General features: G+C 50.8%; 1 long non-coding RNA gene across 1 annotated transcript in view; it reads right to left on the bottom strand.

The window, feature by feature from the left end:
- Nucleotides 1-2,276: 2,276 nt before the first annotated feature.
- Nucleotides 2,277-20,899, bottom strand: part of LOC309880426 — a 58,404-nt gene continuing 39,781 nt past the window's right edge. Inside the window, exons 3-4 of the long non-coding RNA XR_014317970.1 lie at nucleotides 3,922-4,016; nucleotides 2,277-2,367 (exon numbers count right to left, since the gene is read on the bottom strand). This is a non-coding gene — a long non-coding RNA (uncharacterized lncRNA). The remainder of the gene's footprint in view (nucleotides 2,368-3,921; nucleotides 4,017-20,899) is intronic.

The following is a 20,899-nucleotide window of genomic DNA, read 5'->3' as shown; positions in this document are numbered from 1 at the left end:
CAAGCACTAGGAGAGAAGGAAATTCGAGCCTCAAGAAGAAGGAGAAGCTGATATGGGTTTAACAGCTCTCACAAAGCCAGGCTCTGCCTCCCCAAGAAAGGAAAGGTGCAAAAGGCAAACTGTAGCAAAACCAGAGAGCCTTTTAACTCTTGTAAAGAAAGGAAAAAAAAAGACATTTTAAGGAGTTAGTAAGCACTAACCTGAATCGTAGCAGACCCAGAGCTCCTCCAGCACAAGTCTAGGGACAGAGACACACCACAGAAGAGCCCCAGCCTCCCCCAAAGCCCCTCATCAGCCCAGAGCTGCTCCCCAATTCCCCTTTTACCCCCAGCAGCTGGGTGCAATGTGCCTCACCTGTCAGCCCGTCCCTCCTTGCACCCAGCTGGGCAGCAAGAGAAGGGGCAGGCCCCAGCTTGCCACTTGCCTGGTGCTGGGTACTGCAGAGAGGGTTTTATCTGAGAGGGTTTTGGGGTGAAGTCCGTGATTTTCTGCACTGGAGGAAGAGGTTTCACCAAAGCACCTGGAGAGGACAGCCCAAAAGGAAGCATCGAGCATCCTTAGGGAGGCTGCGAGGTGCTCTGAGGAGTTTTCTGTGGGAATTACATGATCGTGATGTTTTCTCCAGTTACTTCTTGTTGAAGAACTGACGTGTACAAAATTCACACACACACACACAAAAAGGCATTTTTATGTCAGGTAGTGGAGAGCTGAGCAGTTTTGATCGACTGGATGAAAGTGCTCAGGAAAATTCCAGATCAAACGAGATAAGTTGTCCGAGTGAGACGGCGCTTTTCAGCCCTTTTCTGAATAAAAATGTTGATGCCAGGGGGAAGGGCAGAAAGGTAGAAAAAGAGACATCCTGACAAACACTAATTCCCTTTAAAAATTTTGAAAGAAATCATTTTCCTTTTTTGTTTTTCATTGTGGCAAAGGTGTTTTTGCCAGATTATGGCAGCCAACAGCAGGAAGAAAAAAATAGAATATGATAATACCTCGTTGTTCAAATATAGGTAATCAAAAGGAAAATAACCTCGGGTGCCCAGCCCGTTGTCAGGCAGGCAATTTTGCTCTTTCGGGTCCGGTGCTGCTCAGGAGGGGACAAATTGGGCACTGAGGTCTTTGGCGTAACCCTGCGATTAAGGGATTACCATTAATTAACGCTGCGGCTCCGAGAGGGCCCTGCCTGCGATACGATATCTCTACATCGGCAGGGACCAGATGGGATGTGAATTTCCAAAATGTGCGAGACCCAAAGAGCAGGGAGGAGAGAGGGAGCAGGGCAGGGAGAGGGGAGCAGAGGGGAGGGCGCGAGGTGGGGAAGGAGAAGCTGGGGAGGATGCCAAGCTGCACGCACAGGTCAGGGAACAGAAGGAGGTATATTGAGGAAGAAGACTGAATAACCAGGTCCAAAAAGAGAAAGAAATTGCATCAGTGGAGAAGGGAGGCCTATTTCCCGAGCAGGGGGTGCTGCTGAGGCAGCCCTGGGCATCCCACGACGTGCCCGGCGTGGCGCATCCCCCGGGTGCGGTACCCAGCACCCAGCAGGAGCCCAGCCTTAATTATCCATCATGTTTAGAGACAGAAACATCAAATACATTTACCAGACAGGCTGGCTAGGCAGTGTCAGGATGGAGGTGTCAGACATAGCAGGGTCCCAGCTGATGTTATGTTCTCACTCTTTTTTTTTTTTTTTCCTTGGTATTAATTAAAACCAACACAAACCTTCCTCAGAACAAATTGCCTGGCCAAGCTCAGTTTGCCACCACACCGCCAGCAGCATTAGGGCACCTCCCAGATCTCAACCGTGTCCATATCCCAACACCTCAACGCAGGGATAGGGTCCACCTGTAGAGAAGAGCCCGCCAACTGGAGCATCCCACCTTGGTGCCAGGAGCTCAGGACCATTCAGACACCATTCAGATACCTTTTTTTCCCAAAAAGTGGGAGAGGAACGCTTGGTTAGCAGCTAATTTCCTAGTTCTCTTCCAGCAAGGAGATTAAAAGCTTTCTTCCCGATGGCTGCTTCGTAAAAGACCCAGAGGTTTTCTACTCATTTATTCCTTTAAAACAGATAATGCGTACCTTTTTAAGACATGTGGTTTTATGGGTACAACCCGCCACCACGCTGCCTTCTGAGCTGATTTCCCAGACAGCCCAGAGCTAGGGAGCAAAATGAGAAGGTTTTTCCATCTCCAGCCTTACCTCGTGGCCTGTGAGCTTCATCTGAACCCCTTAGGAACACGGTGGCTATGATGGCGAGAGGCTTTCATCCAGGCGAGGAGGTCCTTTTCTCCCTAAAAAAGGTCACTTCTGCCCAGAAATCAGCTCCCAGGTGAGCAGCTTTGAGCTTCGAGTCACGAGCCAGGTCTGTAACAAAGAAAATAAGGTTTGCTCAGCCCCTTTAATACACGTTGGCCAAATAAACGCTCCTATTTCCAGCCATAAATATCAGGTAGGAGAAGCGAGCCCAGCACACCTTTTCATTTGTATGCAGTGCCGTTTTATTAAATAAAAGTGCACTCTGCAGGAACGGAGCCCAGCCACCAGCTCAGGCAGCCCTCGTTGGAGCAGTTATTGATGGCCAGGCAGCAATTCCTAGTGGGGCTTGCTCCTGTGAAATGGGGAAAAGGGAAGGAAAAATTAGGGTTGTGGTGTAGAGCCCACTCAGGGAGATGGGCTGGGGGGGAGGAAAGGAGCTGCTGGACAAGCACCCCTGGGGACATCACCAAAATCCCCCAAATAACCCCAGTTCCAGCCTGATGTCAGCAGCAGCCGTCCTGCTCTCAGTACGACAAGGGGAGCGCATGCCAGCCCCTTGTCTCCCCTACACTCGCATCTTCAGACACTTAAAGCTCTATTTTTTCACTTTAAAACAAGGAAAACCACACGGGTCTTTTGTTTTTTCAGCCGTGCTGCGGGTGGAAACCCCAGCAGCAAGGCCAAGAGGGGGCTTCTCCCCGCTCCACGCCACTGCCTCAAGCTCAGCCCGGGGTCCGCACGGAGAGGTCTGCCTGCACGGAGGGAAAAGTGATTACAGGCAGGCACTCACAGGATTTGTTTCGGGACAATGCTGCAATAAACCAGAGGATAATCTGCTGCCCAGGGACCGGCCTTCTTCCCGGAGGGGTGGCACTCACAAATTGGGCAGTCACATCGTGTTATTTCCAGCGGGCGAGCTGGGGATGGGGACGGTGACAATCGAGGTGCCCCCGCAGATGTGTCCCCAGCTCCCCATCGCCACCCCTGCGGGCAGGGAGGGGGAATTCACAGCTCTGATAAGGCCCTGGGAGCTGCTGGCTCTGGCCACAGACAGTCCCTAGAGAAATTTCCCCACGTTCAAGCTAATCTTCTTACCAACGGTGATGTTTTCGGTTATTTATTTATTTTATTTCATCCGACATGTGTCAAGCAGGCCTGCTAAGCCTATTACATCTCCAGGGAGGTTGGAGTTTTCTCTTTTATCTATTTATTTATTTATCCCCTCTGAGCGCTGCTTGTCCCCTTTTGGGCTCCTCTGGACGTTTCTCCATCACTGAGTACAGACCAACGTTTTATAATTAACACTGGGAGCACCTCGTGGGGGTTGGAGACGCAGGTGAGATAAACAGCCAGGTCCTGGCTAGACATCCAAAATTTCCAGAGCTTGTAATTTTCAGAAATGAGCTATAAAACTTGCTGGAGCATCTCTTATTACTGCGTTTGCTTCCACTAAGCCCTCAAAATAAATAGATAAAAAGTCAGCTGAACATTTTTCTGTGGATCTCCAGTGCAAAACAGCTCAAGCTATTGATAAAAACTCAGTTGGGATTTTTTGTGTGTGTGTGTGTGTATGTTATTGCATGTTTGTATTTACGAGCAGAAACAGGCAGGGATTAGATCCCTGGGCTGGAGGGTTGTTTAACCTCCTAAATACTCACTCACCTTCTAGCTCCAGGTTGAGGGACACGTGCTGGTGAAGGGCCACCTTCCCCGACACCTCCCTCCCAGATGTGGTAGGGAAATGGTAGAAAGCCAAGCTGAAAGGAGGAAAAAACAATCAAGCAAGGAAAAAACCCTAATTGCCCTGTAGATGGCCATTTTCTGGAGGAAGCATCACGCTCTCACCATGCAACGGGAGACCAGAAATACCAAAGGAGCAGGGAACATTCATGCACGTCCCGCACACACACCAACACGTACGCTCTGGAGACTTCGCTACAGAAAATCAATGCAGGCTTATCAGCCTGCAGCAGAGCCCGGACAATTAAACATTTCCCTCTCCGCCTTTATGTATTGGATTTAAGTTCTGAAGTTGGTCTCACCTGTGGATGGGGGGGAAGGAAGAATCTGAGCCAGCATCTCACGGAGAGTTATCTCCAACGCAGGGAGCAGCCAATATTATTTCCATGGCTAACTGCTGCCTGCTTTGCCCTCAAAAAAATACATCTGTCTCTTGTTTCCTGGCCATGGACCAAGAAAATAAAAGGAAGGTAGGACACATTCAATATTGATTTATTTACTGGGAAAAAAACAGTCTCTTCTCCTTGCACAAAGCCCAGCACTCCCAGGAAGCCCTTCCCCAGGAGCAGAGTTTTGTGTCCTCGTGTTCTCCTCCAGCACAGAGCAAAACTTTGGAGAACAGGGCCAGCAGGCACCAGAAAGGGGGCCTGAGGAGCAGAAGTGAGCTGAGATTTGGAGCCCTAAATGGAGATCCACCAAGATACAGCACCAAATTATTCACACATCTGCTCCAGCTCCATGGGTAGGTCCAGGTGGATCACCTGGAAAACTGGGGAGGGGAAGGAGAGGAGCCCACGATGCTGTTATAGCACAAAGCCAGAGAGTGAGCAGCCACTTTTGCAGCCAGTTGGACTCCCTGCTGGTAGGAAATGGACTGGGGATGATTTTTTGGCTTTGGCAGAGCATGAGCAATGCTGGTACCTCCAGCCTCACCCTTGCAAATGCTGGTGCAGCGTAGTGCAGGTGATCTGTGCCCCTGCCTGCTCCAGCAAAGCCTGGGAACGGTGTTAGCTTTACGTTTCCTTTCGAAAAGGTGATGCTGCTGGCCTTCAAAGGACACGGGAGAAGAGGTGACACAGGGAGGTGACTGTGGCCAAGCGGCTGAAGGAAGCTGGAAAAAAAAAAAAGCGTGCCTGACCCTTGCTGACACAGCCAGCAACACATCAGTGCTGGCAGCCCGCCTGCGCCAGGAGAAAAATGCAGAAGAAAGCAGCAACAGCGAGCAAACCCCTTCTTTATTTCATTTTTCTACCTGGCTGGTCATATTCAATTCTGGGCTTAATTGGTGGCAGAAAAGTTTCTGGAACAAAAAGCATCAGTTTGTTGTTTTCGTATTTTTTTTCCCCTTTCTCTTAAAGCTTTGTCAATGGATTTAGAGTGGGTCAAATGCTGCCAGCTCTCCTGGCTACGGCACACGCAGGTTGCAAACAGCTCCAGGGAGATGTGAGCAAGGAAAAAAGCTCCTAAACCCATCACACCTATAAAACTCTGGGGCTGGGGAGAGGCAGATCCCCATTTCTGCACGCAAAAGAGGGCCCTTGTGCACAAATGGAGGTACTCGAGGTTTGCTCCTCGTGGTTTTGTTATTTATTAGCCCAATTATTTCTTTTTATTATTTATAACAAGCAGCCCAGTGACCGCTTGAGCTGGTCTGGGGGTTAACATCAGCTCATAGGAGCTGCTCAGGCACCACTTTGGGGTGATGGATGGAGCCCAGGCTGAAAACCACCGTGAGGCCATGGGTAAATGCATGCCCACGACAATCCCACTGACATCTCTGGATTGCTTTACGCTCCTGAGATGTGGGCACACACACCTGAACTGGGCCCTGGGTCCATCATATGCTGTCTAGACGAGGAGGAGGCTGGGCTGCACCCATGGAAGAACCAGCTGAGAAAAAGCACCATTAGCCCCTTGTTTGAAGGCATCACAATTCAAGGACTTGAAGCTGACTGAGTTCTGTAAAGGGTAAAAACCTGTATTTTCAGCTTCAATGCCCTCCCACTCCTGGTTAGCTTCTTATTTTTCCTTTTATTTTTTTCTTTCCAGGAAGAAACTACTATTTTGCCATTTCCACGTGCCCTAAAAGAGTTCTCCTCTCCTGGCTGTGCATGTACTTCAAGATAACACTGTTATCTCATGTGGAACAGCTATCTCGTGTTAGATCATGTGGAAACACTTCAGACAATAAAGATACAACAAACCAGAGTCAAATTTAGACGCCAAGCCAGCAATTAACAAAACCCAGAGCTCCTGCAAGGCAAAGCTATTGTAACAAATGAAAATGCAACGTAGCACCTAAAAAAAAAAAGGCTTTTTCTCACATAAAGCCTGTCTAAGCTTAGCAAGCCAGGCATCATAAATGCAGCTGAAGAGCTTTATATTGCCAGAGGATTCAGAGCAAGCTGGGCCCACGCCTATGCCATGGCCAGTGCCGGGAGGTCTCACCTGCAAACCAAACAGGGATATATTGTGACACCAAGGTGTGACTTCCCTGTCGCCCTCAGGTTTGGGAGCAGGGCTCTAAAATGCAGAGTTGTCAGCCCAGCCTCCAGCTCAATTAGTTCCCAAGTAGCTTTCCAAAGGAAAATGGATGAAAATGCGAGTTTGCTGCTCCAGACACCCCACAAGCCCAAAAATTTCCTTCGTGCTAAGCCTGGAAAACAAAGAGCCTTAGGAGCACGAACGAGCTGCGAGGAGGCAGGGGAAAGTTAATCAGGTTCAGATCAAAGCAAAAGCAGCGAGCAATTTCATCCGCAGCCGTGCACGTGAGAAGTTTGCCGTGACTCCTTCCCCCTGCTCTTTTTTCACTTTCAGGCTCCTGACCTTCTCCGTTCTGGCCAGGAGGGAATAGGAAAGCTCTAAGAAAGCCATTCCTGTGTTATTTTTAGCAGAGCCAGAAGAAAAGTGACTGGAAATAATCCATGAAAGCAAGCTTTCACCTTGATTTTCAGACTCTGGAGGCTTCGATAGCCTTGATAACAATCACAACTTTACCAAAGGCATATAAACTGCTGAGTGAGACTGAGAGCATAAATTGAGCTCTCCCTTTCTTCCTGCCTTGTTCAAAAGGCCAAGCAAGCCACGGATGGAGACAGAAGGAAATGTTTTCCCCCCCAAGCCAGCAAATTCATGGCCACGCAGCAGCAGGGAGACCCAGGCTTGGCTCCAGCACAGCAGTAGGAAAATTGCATGGTACGCTTGGATGTGTTCAGGATACACGAGGATTTGGGAAGACGAGAGTGCTTTGTGGAAGAGGCTGCTCTTTCCAAAGCAGGATTAAGGCCTCTTCTAGAAATAACCATTCCTAGCCTCTACGGCTCGAGCAGACTGTGCATTAAATGCGTCGCAACGCAAACAAAAATAATGGCACAGCAACATCTGGAGGAGAAGTCCTCAGCCTTAAGACTCCAAAATCCACCGAGCCCTCCCTCTCCACCAAAGGAGAGCCAAACCAGTTGAAACAAGGCTTAGGGAAAGCTATCGAGCCAGAAGTGGCTGCACAGGGAACCCCACGTTCCTCTACCTGCCCCCGACCTGCGAGGGCTAACACAAGCAGTTGCTGCTGGGCCACAGACCTCAGCTGGGTGCTTCGGAGACCAGAGGATTTAATTAGACAAGGCACGCTCCCAAGGTGCTGATAATAGGAACAAAACAAGGGCTGATCCCATTAAGTTGAGCTTTTCTGTTGATTGCTGCCATCTGATGTCCCCTTCTCCCCCACCGCTCCTTGCTGCGCGTTCCCCCCCTCCTCTCGTGCTGCTGGGGGACTGAAATTTTATTGTCCAGGCTCTGCTGGGCATCAATGTAACACGGTGATGATCACCAGCCCTCTGCCATGCCTCCAACCAGGACATGCTAAGGGTGTTTTGTCCCAGAGTAGCCATCCCAAGGCTCTCAGCCAGCTCTTCTCCCCTCCTGAGCATCCTCTCAACCCCAGGACCTCTCTCACCACGACTATTGGGATCCCCCATATTATTCAGACTTAAGACTCGTGCTCATTGCAGCCCCAAGGATGGGAGAAATGAGCATCATCCCTTTGAGCCCGGAGATCTGATGGCCCCTGGGGACAGCCATGCCCTCTAGGTCTGCATCCAAACCTTGGTCTTACCTCCAGCACCCATTTTTGGGCCCCATCCCACCGCTCACCCCAAAAACAGCTGCGATGGGCACGGCGACATCTTAACTCCCTCTTTGCTGAGTTTTAAAAACCTTTTTTCCCAGATCGAAGAGGCGCTGGTGAGCGCCGTGGCAGGAGAGATTTACTGCTGTCTCCGGAAATGTTTCATTATCCCTCGGTAAGTGGTGGCAGTGAATCTCAGGCTGTCTGCTGGCTGCAAAGGGCGACGCCGGGACCATTCTTTCCGGCAGCCGGACTGGGCCGAGGCCCGACGTGTCACCTCCCAGGGCTGAGGGATATTGCGTCCAAGAAAGATTTTGTTTCTCTCGCCTCTTGGTAGCCTCTCTCGCTCATCCTGATTCCCAGCACTGTGTGCTTCTTCAGCTGAGCGATCGTCACCAGTTCTTCAGCTCCACGATATACGGGATTTCATGCCCATCCCTAACTTAAGTCAATCCCGGCCACCCATGGATGATTTTCCAGGCTTCTCCCCATCCATTTTTGGGGCTGGGAAGGCAGGACCCACTCCCAAATTACTTAAGACACTCGTTAAGCAGCAGAGTAGCATTCCCCATTTCACTCTCTCTTAACTCCCCGTAACTCCTATCATTATATTTGTTTTTTTGGACTACCACAGAGCACGAGCTGTCACTTTGATAGATATTTCCAGCATAACTCCACGATCTCTTCCCCAAGCAGCAACAGCCAGCTCAGAGCCCACTGCTCCGTGTGCAAAGTCAGAATGATTTTCCCCCTGTGCATTGTTTTTCATTTAGCAGCCTTGAATTTCATCCGCCCTTTTATTACCCAGTCACTAAGTATCAGAAGGTCCTCTTCCCGTTCTTGGAGGTTGGCTGTATTTTAATCTTTTTGGTATTAACTCAGCGTTGCCAGCACAGGCTGTTATTTCTTTTTTTCCCCGGACCTGCAGCCAGGTCCTTTCTGAGGATACCAGAAAGCAAGGTGCCAGCACGGGCTCCCTTGGGACTCTGCTGGTGACATCTCCCAAAATATGATTTATGTCAGAGAGGAGAACTGGGGCAATGTGATGTTGGGGCAGCACGGCAGCTGCAGAGGCATTTTAATCACCAGCCCACTGGAGCATCACACCGCTCTCCAGACTCAGGGAGCTGCAGCCGGCTTGATGCTCCAGGGTGCCAACAAGCACACGAGTTTTTTCTGAAGGCAGCATCCTCCCCCAAAAAATGGGAAAATGCATCACCCCAAATCATGTTTGGCTGTGGTTTTGAATTATATATATACACATCCCATGGCAAGGAAGGCTTTCAAGAGTCAGCCCTCTGCAAGCCAAGTCTGTCCTTGCCAGCACATCTGGAAGAAGCATTCCAGATGTGCTCCAGCCGGTAAAAAGCTCACCTCAAAAGGGCTCCCAGCCCACAGCCAGGAGCACAACCGAGACCTTGTGGCAGTTGTACACTTGGGCAAAGCAAAAACGAGGCAGCAGGGGCTCTGCATTCATTTACCCACCCACCAAGCTCCACAGTTTTTGGAGATAGCCCTTTTCTAAACCGTTGGAGCCAACGGGCCATGGATACCTTGCAAAACTGCACATTAAAATGAGCCATGGACACTCCCTTAACCATTTCTCAAAGCTAGGTCGCAGAAAATAGTTTATTAACTGCTGAAGAATGTTTTCCCTCTATAATGAACCTTCCTGCAGTATTGAAGAACAGCCACGTCTTACTTTCCTCCTCTAACAAATGGCTTCTTTAGAGTTTAATTAACTTCTCCCTGCTCTTCTTTTGTGGCACAGTGTCACCCTGGCCACAAGACAAACCCGGTTTGTTCCTTTATTCAGGAGAGCGCTGGCCTGTCAGATAAACTGCTCAGCCTAATTTGCTGGGGTTTTTCTCTTCCCACTCCGTATATCCCAGGGAGGGAAGGAGCAATAACAGTGAACGGTGCTTTGGGGAGGCTGGGCACTGTGAGCAACAGGGTGGGGATGAGGCACAACTCACCTCCTGAAGGTTAACAGGGCTGGAGCCCTTCCTGCTCCTCCTGGAGCCTGGATTTTTTGGCTGATGCCCTGCTAGGTGGGCTCAGGGAGCCTGCTTGACTTAATAATCACTGGGGGGAGAAGCCTCGGACCCTGCCAGAGTGCCTTGGGGAGAGAATAAGAGAGGTTACAGACTGCCTTGTCCCAATCCCCTTCACTTTGTCCTGCTGTGAAGCCCTCACCTGGCACCATGAACTCGACACAGGAACGCAGGAGCCACCTGCTGAAGCCCCACACTCCTGTATCACTGCTGGGGCTTGCTTTTGTCACAGTGTGAGCATGGGATCCCCATGTCACAGACCTGCCAGCACCACATCAGCATCCCTGTTTGCTCTTTTCTTTGTTCAGGCTTAAAACGAAGCCTGGAGGAAAGGGGAGTTTGTCCTTCCAGGAGTTAGGATTTTGCACCTTTAGCAGCACATCTGTCTACAGGTACATGTTTGTGTATGTATTTTATATATACACACACAAAAATCAATGTGAGTGAGATTATGTCTCTGTACTACTGAGCGATGGGCTCCTGGTGGCACACAAAACCAAACTGCCCTGCTCCTTGGGGTTGCCCTTTCACTCCAGGACCAAGTGCGTGCACCAAAACAGTGGCACAGACTGGGGAAAGCAAGAGTTGCTCTCCTCTGCTGTGATAAAAAAGGATGCAGAGGCTGAATTTGGGCTCAGATCTACCTCCCCACTCCTGGAGGACACATATGGGGGTGTCACACATAACCTTAACCCTAACCCTGTTTTGTGGAGGAATTGGTGTACCTGGTGTAGCTCAGGGGTCCCAGCAGCCCCATGCCTCTGAGCTGAGCCCCTTTTTTGGGTGTCCTGGTGCCACATGGACCAGAGCCACTATGACACAGCCACACAGGGCTGCAGTTCCTGAGCGGGGCCGGTTAATTAATTGCGTCCAGCTGACAGCAGCCAGGGCTTTTTGTGTGCTGAAGCTTTCAGACACCAATGCAGTAATGGTCTCCAGCACGCAGACGGTCTCGGGGGACTTGTCCTTCCTATCCAAAAAAAATTAATTAACGGTGGCAATAAATAAAGCAAGCCAGGCCAGTGAGAACATCGGAGCCGCTCCAGGGAGGCTGCTGCAGACGTGCAGCAGGAATCAGCCTTGGGGTGCTGGGCACCCACGGCCAAACACCTGCAGATGCGGGCAGCAGCCTCCCAGCGGCACGGTGCCCAGTCCACGTGTGCTGTTTTGGGTAGGAAAAGCATTTTTTTTTGGAGCCAGGTGGCTCTTGTCCTGGTTATCCAGCAGCGTGCGCATCCCCACCCTGAGGTCTAATCACTGGCCACTCGTTTCTCGAGCACTTCTTAGGCACTTCTAATTGGCACTTGACGAAGTGCCTGCCACATGTTGGTCAATACCAATTAGCATGCTTATTAAGTGCACGTATCTGCTCGTGGCAGTTATCTAATTACCTCGCAAGCATGTTGGGGGAAAGGCTCTGCAAAGGGCGCTGCAGTGGGGAGGATGCTTCAGATGCTTGGTGCGCAAGCCCTGCGCTCCACTGCTCTCCTTGGGAGCTGCTGTGCACAGAGCTGAGCACCCATTGAGCCTCCCCATGTGGTGGGGACAGCACCTGCACAACCCTGCATCCGTCCACCCTAAAGGGAGGTCTACAGAAGGGTCTTCCACCTTTCCTTGGTTCCCTTGTGCACCTCCACAGCCCTGCTCTGGGTCTTGCTGCCGGCTCCAAGGTAAGTCAAGCTGTGGGGCCCATCAGAAAACATGGGTGAAGCTGCTGAGCATGCAGCTAGAGCAGCTCCCAGTCCTCATTTCCTGCAACTTCCAGGAGAAAACAACTCAATTAGACAATTTGGGGGGGGCTCTCTGCAGAATTAATTGGATGGCAGCCAGGGCGTCAGAGGGACTAAAGAGGCTGAGACACCTGAAATTGCATTTACCAGGCTCCTGCTTTTTATTTTTATTTTTTATTATTATTTTTTTAGTTTTTTTGCATATTGTCCCGCAGGCTAAGCCTAGCCAGCGGGTGCTGCTGTTATCAGACAGCACACAGAGCAGCGCAGCGATACGACGTGCATGCCTGGGAACTGAAACAGAGCCCGAGTGCTAGTTTAATTTAATGCCTCCCATTCTGACACACACCTTGGAAGTGGGAAAGCACAGCGTGGCTGGGCAAGATTTCACACCAGAGCTCCGGTGGGCTGCAGCACCCTGCTGGAGCCAGGGATGGATGGAGCACGGCCAGGGTTTCCTTTGCTTCCAGCCACCAACACCACGAGGGCAAGTGGCGCGCCAAGCCGCTCATCCCTCACGCATGCCTATTAAGCAAAAATTAAAAGGAAATTACACGGGGAAGCCAGCAGCGAGGAGGAGGGGAGGGGTTGTAATTACATGGCTGTTAGTTGGCTTAGAGTTCTGCTTTAATGCTCTTGGCCCACGCCAATGTTTTCTAGAGCAGTTCTCTCTCTTACTCGGGGTGAGGACCGGGATGCTCTCAGTGCCCAGCCAGGTGCCTTCCAGATTTAGTCCCCCAGCAGGGTTTTGTTTCCAGCAGCCCCCTGAGCTGCTCTTGCCAGGCCCCCAGCAGGAAACAATTCCGCTAAAAGCCTTAGGATTTATCTTTCAGCTGCAGATCTATCTTTATTTCCCCAGCAGGAGGAAGAGCTCACCAAAGTGAGCTCAGGGAGAAAAGGGACACGTTATTCTGTCCATCCCCTGGAAGCTCAGAGCACGAAACTCTCCCCTCACACCACGGCTCTCTGTGGACAGCATCAACGTGGAACTCCATGCATTTTGAAAAGAAGAGTTTCCACTATAGCCCACTTTCAAGCATTTGAAACCCGTAATATTTCAAAAAAAAATATATATATATATATATATTTGATTTTCTCCCTGTACGTGCCTCTCGCTTTGGAGCCCTCCCGAGCAGTTCTCTGTGCTAGAGCAAAGTTGGAGAAGCTTCAGGGATACCTGTCTGCAAGAGGAATGAGGAAATGAGGATTTTAGGGGACTTTAGAGGAAAATCCCCAGCTGTGGAGGCTCAGCACACAGCTCTGGAGCAGACCTTCCTTGGCCATGCACACCTAACACAGAGGAGACATCGGTGCAGCAAGAAGGGAGCATCAACCAGCCGACCTCCAGAGGTCCCTTCCAACCTAACCCCTTGTGTGAAAAGGGCTTAAGCACATGGTCACTTAGGCAAAGAAATAGAGCTTTTTGTTTCTTAAATCTAGGTTTCCTCATTGTTTTTCCCCCAGGCACACCTTCATCCTTCCAAAAGCAGCAGCCACCCCACAGAAGAGCACTGGGTGCCAAGGATGGGGTCGGCACCGGCAGCTGGGACTGGTCCCACCAGCAGTGGTACTGACAGCTGCCAGCAGCTCAAGTGCTGCAAACAGATGTATCCTCCCAGGACAGGTTGTCTGGGGAGGGCTGGGAGCCTGCCAGCTCCAAAAAACACCCGGCATCCTCTGCCTCAGAAGGTGCAGAGGCATCTGCTGCTGAGCAGACGGCAGGAGCAGCACCAGATGCGAAAGAGGGCGAGCGGGGAACAGCAGCATCAGCACAGCCTCAGGGTGGGAAAAAGCCCCAGGGCTCCTTGTGTTGGGGATAAAACCTCTGGGGACAGCCTCAAGAGGTGGCCAGGGTGGGCTCGAGGTGACACAGCAGCACCACCACGGCTTCAATCAGGGGGGCTGGAAGCAAGTCCATGTGAAATCGATGTGCAGTTAGAGAAACCACCGAGGGCTGCCCGTCAATACGCTGAAAAGACACCGCTGCCTGCGACAGCCCCAACCAGCAGCCTGCTGTTATTGACAGGAGAAGTGGCAGGCTTTAAAAAAACAGCATCTTGTTCTTCCCTCGTTCCCCCTCCTGAGCAAATTAACCCCAAATCTCTTTGTTTACCCTCTCCCCTTAATAAGCTCTCGTGGCTCACAGAAATGGTATCCCAGGCTCTTTCCGGAGCAGAGCTGAGTCTTTGTTCCTTTTTATCCTGGGAAAAGGAAGGGTTTAGATAATCTCAGAATGCCAGAAAGCAATTTATTTTGACCTAGACTGTTTCTGCAATGTCATCTCTTGGCTTCAGCATGGGGGAAGTGCCATTAGCCGACATTCGTGCATTGCGCCCACGTCCCGGGCCGTTCCCCACAGCCATCCCACGGCAGCTTGACCCCAAAGGAGAGCACCAAAATGCAAGAGAGACAGCCCCCAGCCACGAGTGGATCCTTCCTGCCTCCTGTAGCATTACACACCCCAAAATCCCAATAACAGACCCAGGAGGGGGCCCTGTCCTGTCCCCCACTGCTCCACAGTGGCACCAGCTCTACAGAAGCAACACATCTTCCCCCTCCCCAAAATAAAGCACTTTATTTAAAATTTTCTTTAAAGAATGGGTTCTCACTGCTCCTCCTTCCCATTTCCAAGCCCTGGGGTGAGCTCAGCTTGTTGCCTCCGGGACGTTTTTGGCAGCCTCAAGCCTGGAAACTTTCTTCAGAAAGGAAAAGCGAAAGCATGGAGCATCGCAGGAAGCACCACCAGATGCTGCAAGGCTCTCCCAAGAGCAGCAAGAGCTGACAGCACAGCATTTAGCAGACAAAAGAACTCATCCCTTCCAGCTCCCCCAGTCTGGCTTCACCACAGCCCCAGTAACTCCCCCACTGCACGGCGCAGGCTTTTAGCTCGGCCCCATCCCGGCAGCTTAGGGACTGCAATAACTCATCTTGTTGTCAACGGGGAATATTTTTAAATCTCTTCCTCCCTGTGGGCAGGGGACGCCTCCTCCACTTTTTCCAGGCAGATCCCTTTTTTTAATTTTCCTCCGAACAACAGGGGCTTAAATCCCAAATCCTCCCACCTTCTTTTGGGGCAGCAGCAGAGTGGAGATTTACAGGAAGATTTGGAATTGCTTGCTGGGAACCCCTGGAAAGTAGAGCTGGAAGTCGGCGCATCCAAGCTTTTGATACAGAGCACAAAGCAGGGCTTATCTTTCCCTTCTCTTTCCCCCCAAGTTACATTAGAACTTAAAAATAGCCTGGTTTGTTCCCTTGGCAGACAGCAGCACGTCCTGCAGAGCATCATTGCCTCCTGAACCTCTTCCACCAGGGTGGGAGAAGAAAGAGCATCCCCTGGCTGGCTCCCACCAAGCCTTCTTTCACCCTGTGCCTGACACCGATGTGGACAGGCTTCTGGAAAGCCTGCAGTGATTTCATCAACGCTTTGTTCTGTGCTTTCCACACTCGAGGTATTATTAGCATGCTGGTTTGGTTGTGCAACGGCACTGCAAATGGTGCTGGCGTGCTGCGACAGGGGAGGAGACGTGGTCACCACCGGAGCCCCACCGAGCCCCCTGCAGCTCCTGCAGCCTTCATCCCGCTCTGCAGGCACACAGGGGGATGTGCTCACCTCTGGACAGAGGCCCACGGCTCACCCTGCATGGCACGGGATGCAAGCTCTTGTCCAGAGCAGTGGAGGTCTGGCTGGCTGTTCTTCACGTGCACGCAGACAACATGCCCCAGAGATGTCCTGAGACCACTGGGATAAAAACCCCAAGGGTAGGCAAGGTCTGGCTCAATGGCAATGCCTTCTTTTGCCTTTTAAGACCTGTCTATGTAGTAATTAAAGCTCCTGTTTCTAAGCCGCTTGGTATTTTAATTGATTTTCTCCACTGGCTGCCCACAGTCTAGTCATTCACATCCGACGTTTATCTCCCAAGCCCTCGGATGAGCAAGGAGGGAGCGCAACCAGCCCCGTGCTTCCCAGCGGGTCCCTCACACCGGGGCTGCTGAGCGGCTCCTCGGGGACCCCCAGCACTACTCACTGGTCCTTCCTGAAACAACAACCTTCCTGCTTCATTTAACCTGGCGTTTGAAGGCCGTGCTGCTCCCGGCAGGAGGTTTGATCAAGATGATGAAGGGCGACGTGCTGCCTGCCTCACCTGCTGTGTGCCCGCCGCAGCGGCACGAGCATGCTCCGGTCCTGCAAACCCATCAGGGACGCTGCAAGGAGCAGGACAGCACCTCGGACCAAGGCAGCGCTGCCCACCTCCATCCCAAAGAGTGCAGACGGGCTTGGCAAAGATGCAGAGTGCCCTGGCTTCAGAATAAATCAAATAAACCAGGATGTTTTGGGGATAGGGGAAATCGGGGACCTACTGGGGTTTGGGTTTGTTCTTCTGTATTTTCCTCTCCCTCCACATTTGTCTTCTTTCAGCAGGACCCCCGAAGCTCATGCCCAGAGGTGACAAGCATGTTTAATAAACCAATCTCTAGAGTGGGAAATTAAGCTCTTACGACACAGTGAAATTGCTGACAGTGGGAGAAGATTCCTGAATCCACAGGGTGACTGCAGGAGGTCGCTTCTAAAACCCAGAGATAAATGCCTTCCTAGCGAAAGCCAAACAAACATCACCACCACCAACAAAAAGCAAACACACACAACCTACAATGCCCTTCCAAAATGTTCCTCTGGCCTTGAATTTGCTCGTGCCTGTAGCCTACACCTCGGGGAAACCTGCACACATCGCCTCTAGCCACATCATCCAGGAGGCACAGGAAAAAAAAAAGAAAAAAAAAACAGGTCTTAAGGTGCTGGGATTGAAGTCACTGAAAGCTGGAAGCCTCCTGGTTTGAGAGAGGCTGCAGACACAGATTCCTCCCTGCCACAGATGAAGCAAGCCTCTAGCCTCCTCTAGGAACCTGGAAATAAGCCATGCATATAATAGGCGCACATTTAGCATGAAAGGAAGATGCTTCGCCATAGACAAATACTAAACTGTAAAAGGTATCAAGAGACGTTCCCAAGGAAAACCAAGCTTAACCTGCCTCTGGGCTGAGCAGGAAGCTCTCAGAGCTCCCAGGAGCTGCTGCGATGCCTGTTGGAGAGGTAAAACCTACAGCCAGGCTCTACACGCACAATTTGCCTGGACTTTGGAGTTGCCAGGAGAAGGGGTCGGCAGAGGACCTCCCTGTGCTGTCAGCTTGCCGACAGCTCTCTCAAATCCAAACCAGCTCAAATCCGTACTGAGAAGAGCCGTTTCAGCAATTTGCCTCCAAAAAAAATTCAGCAACGCTGCTCCCCAGCAACACCAGCACACGCCCAAAGCAAACCAAGACTTCCTAAGGCATTTTTTTGGGTAGGAAGACCTGGGTGTCTGATGAAGCAGCTTTACTCAGGCTACCCCAGCTCTGGGCACCACAGGGCCTCTGTTCTTTTCATAAGAGAATTAACTGACGTTAAAAAAATAACATACAAAGAATTCTCATCATCCAGGCAGAAAACATCTGTATCCAACACCATCATTGCTCGTGGCACCCGAGCACCTACCCGGGATGCACTAAATGCAAAGTGACAAGCAGCTGACTCAGGAAAGGCATTGCTGCGCTCCAGAAAGGTTTTCTTTACAGCTGTAAAGAATAGAAAGCTTTTTTTTTTTTTTTTTTTTTTTTTTTCCTCAAAAAGAAATGCAAGAAGCAGCAGAATAAGCCATGCAGCTCCCATAAATACATCAAGCAAAGTGGCTCCCACCAACGGGCCTGGTGTTTGTCACCTCAGGTGTGGAGCTTTTAGCTGAACGCATCCTTAGATGATTAAAAAGTCACTAGAGACAGCTGGAGCCCTTCTTTACTTATTATGAGGCCTGGTATAAAAATACATTAGTAATAAATTCCTGACAGGTGCCCCTGTGTATGGAGAACCCAATCGTGGCAGCTGAGTTACGGCCCTATAATTCTGCCGGGGGGTTCCGTGGCATCACGGCTCGTTAACCTGTGCCTGGGAATCCCTTCGTCAGCTCGGTGCGAGCACAGCCCAAACCACAAGCATCACCACATCCCAGCCTTGCCAGAATTATTTTGGGGGTGATTAGGTTCAGCAGACACCTGTGCTAGAACAGGCAGATGTCCATAAGAGCCACCAAGAGGGAGATGTTGGCCATGATGTTGGCCATGCTCCTCGGGGAAGGAAACCCAACGTGTTTGGGGACGTCTCGGCACGGAACTGGGCTCAGAAGGAGGACAGAGGGCAAGTTCACACTGCTGATGCTAGCTGACACCACATTTCCTCTTCAGGGGCTTTGGCACCTATGAAGTTTGGTCCACAACTCTCACGAGGAGAAGACTGGTGTGAAAGGGGTGTTGAAGGTCCCACCAGCAGCTCTTCCCCAGACAAGGACTTCTCCTTACACATCCCTTCATTCAATGAAGACAAGCGTTATTTTCCGGTGCCAGTGACTGTCAAAGATAAAGCTGAAAATAAAATGAGCCACCAAAGCTCTATGCTTCCCCCCCCCCATGCCCCTTCTTTTAATAATATCATGTTCTCAGTGCAGATTAACCTCAGCTTTGCTCCCAATTATTATTTTGCTTCCCTAAGTGCAGAAGCAGAGAGGGGTTTGACAAATGAACCCAGCTCCACCGTTACACCGTGCTTCCCCTTCTGCAGCCTTATTTCGTGGAGAAGTCCCCCATCACACAGACTGGGGGCTCTGCGTCCCCCGGCCTTTGCTAGGAGTCCAGGCCTGCGTTTTTTTCACCTTTTAATCTGTGAAGCTTTAAAGGTTTTGCAGTGGGGCAAATTCAGACCTGTTGGCAAGGGGGTTGCTCTCCTTATTTCCCCTCCTCAGGACCTCCAAACCAGCTCAGCTCCCGCGGGGGTATGCAAGCAACATGCTGCAAAAAAGCCCTGCTATAACCACTTCTTTTTCTTCTCCGTGGAACAGCAATGCCATTGCTGAAGGCAGGGTTATTTAGGGACCTGTTTGTCACCACCCGGTCCTGAACAACCTGCTGAAATGAGAACAGAAAAGAGATTGCCCTCCAAAGCTGGAGCAGCCTGGCTGCGAAGAAAGCTCTTGAGGTGTTCAGCCCCAGAGCCAGGAAAATAACCCTCCTGGTCCTTCTCCTGGCTTAAATCAAGACATCCCTGATGAGTGGGTGGTGGGAGGCTCAGCAGATCCACGCACAAAGTGGGCTCCTCTCTGCTCTTGCAGCCGACGTCCCTGCTGGAGCACATCCAGTGCCACAGGGACGGGCCTCAGCTGGTTTCACCTGCTCAGCTCCATGGGGCCAATATCCAGCCCCGAGTATTTGTTGCACAAGCCAGGCTCAGCACTCGAAACATCCCTGAGCCGCTCCTTCCATTTGCAGTAACCATACGGGGCAAGACAGGGGGTTGATTGCATCTGCTCAGAGCAGATGCAGCATTGCAGAAGTGGTCCTCGGGAAGCCGAAGAACAGGGCAAAAACAAGCACAACATCAAGGCAAATCAGCCCTGGCATCCTGAAGGGCTGCCACACATGTGTGTTCACAAATCTTTCCACCGACGAGGGTTACTGTCGCTGCCCTTTGGGTGAGCAGAGGAAGAGGGCAAGGAGCTGCGAGGGTTATCCATCCTTTTTGGGGAGGAGGCTGTGTACTTATCCCTATCCTGAAAGCAAAAACCACGGCAGCAGCTGGATACTTCAGTAGAAATAAATAAATAAATGAGCTGGATGCTTTAAAAAAGGCAATTTCATCCCTTCCTAACTTCTTCCCACAGAAACAAACAGCGTCCACATCCTCCCCTCTCCATCCCCACTCCTTTTCACACCACCTACAGCCTCCTCTGTGCAGGACGGGATTGTTTTGCTTCTTTCTGGGGGGCGTTTATTTATTACTGCTAATGAGGCAGACACAAAAGAAAGCCACACGAGCATCTGATGGTGCAGGGACACCTCTGATGGTGGAAGGATTTCTCCTCCTGACTGGCGTGGGTAGCCAAGGAGATAGGCAATGTCTTACACCACTCTGCTTGGGTGTTTATGCTACATCGCTGCATTTGCAGAAGTAGCATTCCTTGAAGACCTCATCAAAAGCAGTGTGTGTTTTGAGATGAAAACATCCCGGTAATAAACAGGCAGAACTCGCAGCCCTTAACAGCCTAACAGAATAAATCGGTGTTATCCGAGAGCCGTGTGAGAGTATACTTCAGGGAAGCAAAAAGATGCCATTGTTTATCAAACCAGGACTCCATTCATAATGCATCCGAAAGGATCCCCGTGTCCTTCAAGCAGGCCCAAACAAAACTCGGCATCAGAGGCTTGGCCCAGCTCCTATTAAAAGCTTTTTTTTTTTTTTTTTCCACTGACTTTCACAGAGCTTGCATCAGACACGGAAAGGAGTGAGGTGTCAATACAGTATGTATTCTTCAGACCACAGGACCTCATTAGCAGAGCAGTGTGAATAATAGATCTGCTGGCTCGCTGGTCCAGCTGAAAAATCACACCCCAAAAACAATGCTTCGGAGGTCAACAGATTCATTTCGGCTTGACTGAAAACACTTCGTTTTGCCCAAAATGCAGTTTCTTGGTTTCAGGTGATTATTTTTTTTTTAAACTCTGAATATTTTTTTAACTGAAGAAATGAAATCAGAAGAAAACTTCCTCGAGAGCACCCTAGTTCCAAATTCAGATCCAAAATAATCACCTGGCCTCTTTTCTTGACCACGGGAGCTGCCAAACACATGCAGAAGCCCCGGGTTGTGCCCCGGGACACGGTGTCTTGGTTCGGGGATGGTGAGTGAGCACCGAGGCAGCCCTGCTTCCCTGCAGATTGCTTTGAGACAACCTAGGACGTGCTCCAGAGCTGGTTTATAGACATTTCCAGTATTTTCGGCAGGAAGGGGCACGGTGGTGCCCACCTGGGCCGTGCCAAGCTGTTCAGCTCCCTGTTAGTGATGCTGATGGCTTCGCCGTGCCTGTGGCTCCCTGGCTCCGCGGCAGAGGAGCAATCCCCCCTGCAACGTGGTGTT

Source organism: Aythya marila (assembly GCF_965140915.1).
Source record: "Aythya marila genome assembly, chromosome: 7".
Taxonomy (NCBI): domain Eukaryota; kingdom Metazoa; phylum Chordata; class Aves; order Anseriformes; family Anatidae; genus Aythya; species Aythya marila.
The sequence above is the reverse complement of the archived record's forward strand: the minus strand, read 5'-3'. Positions and strand labels throughout refer to the sequence as shown.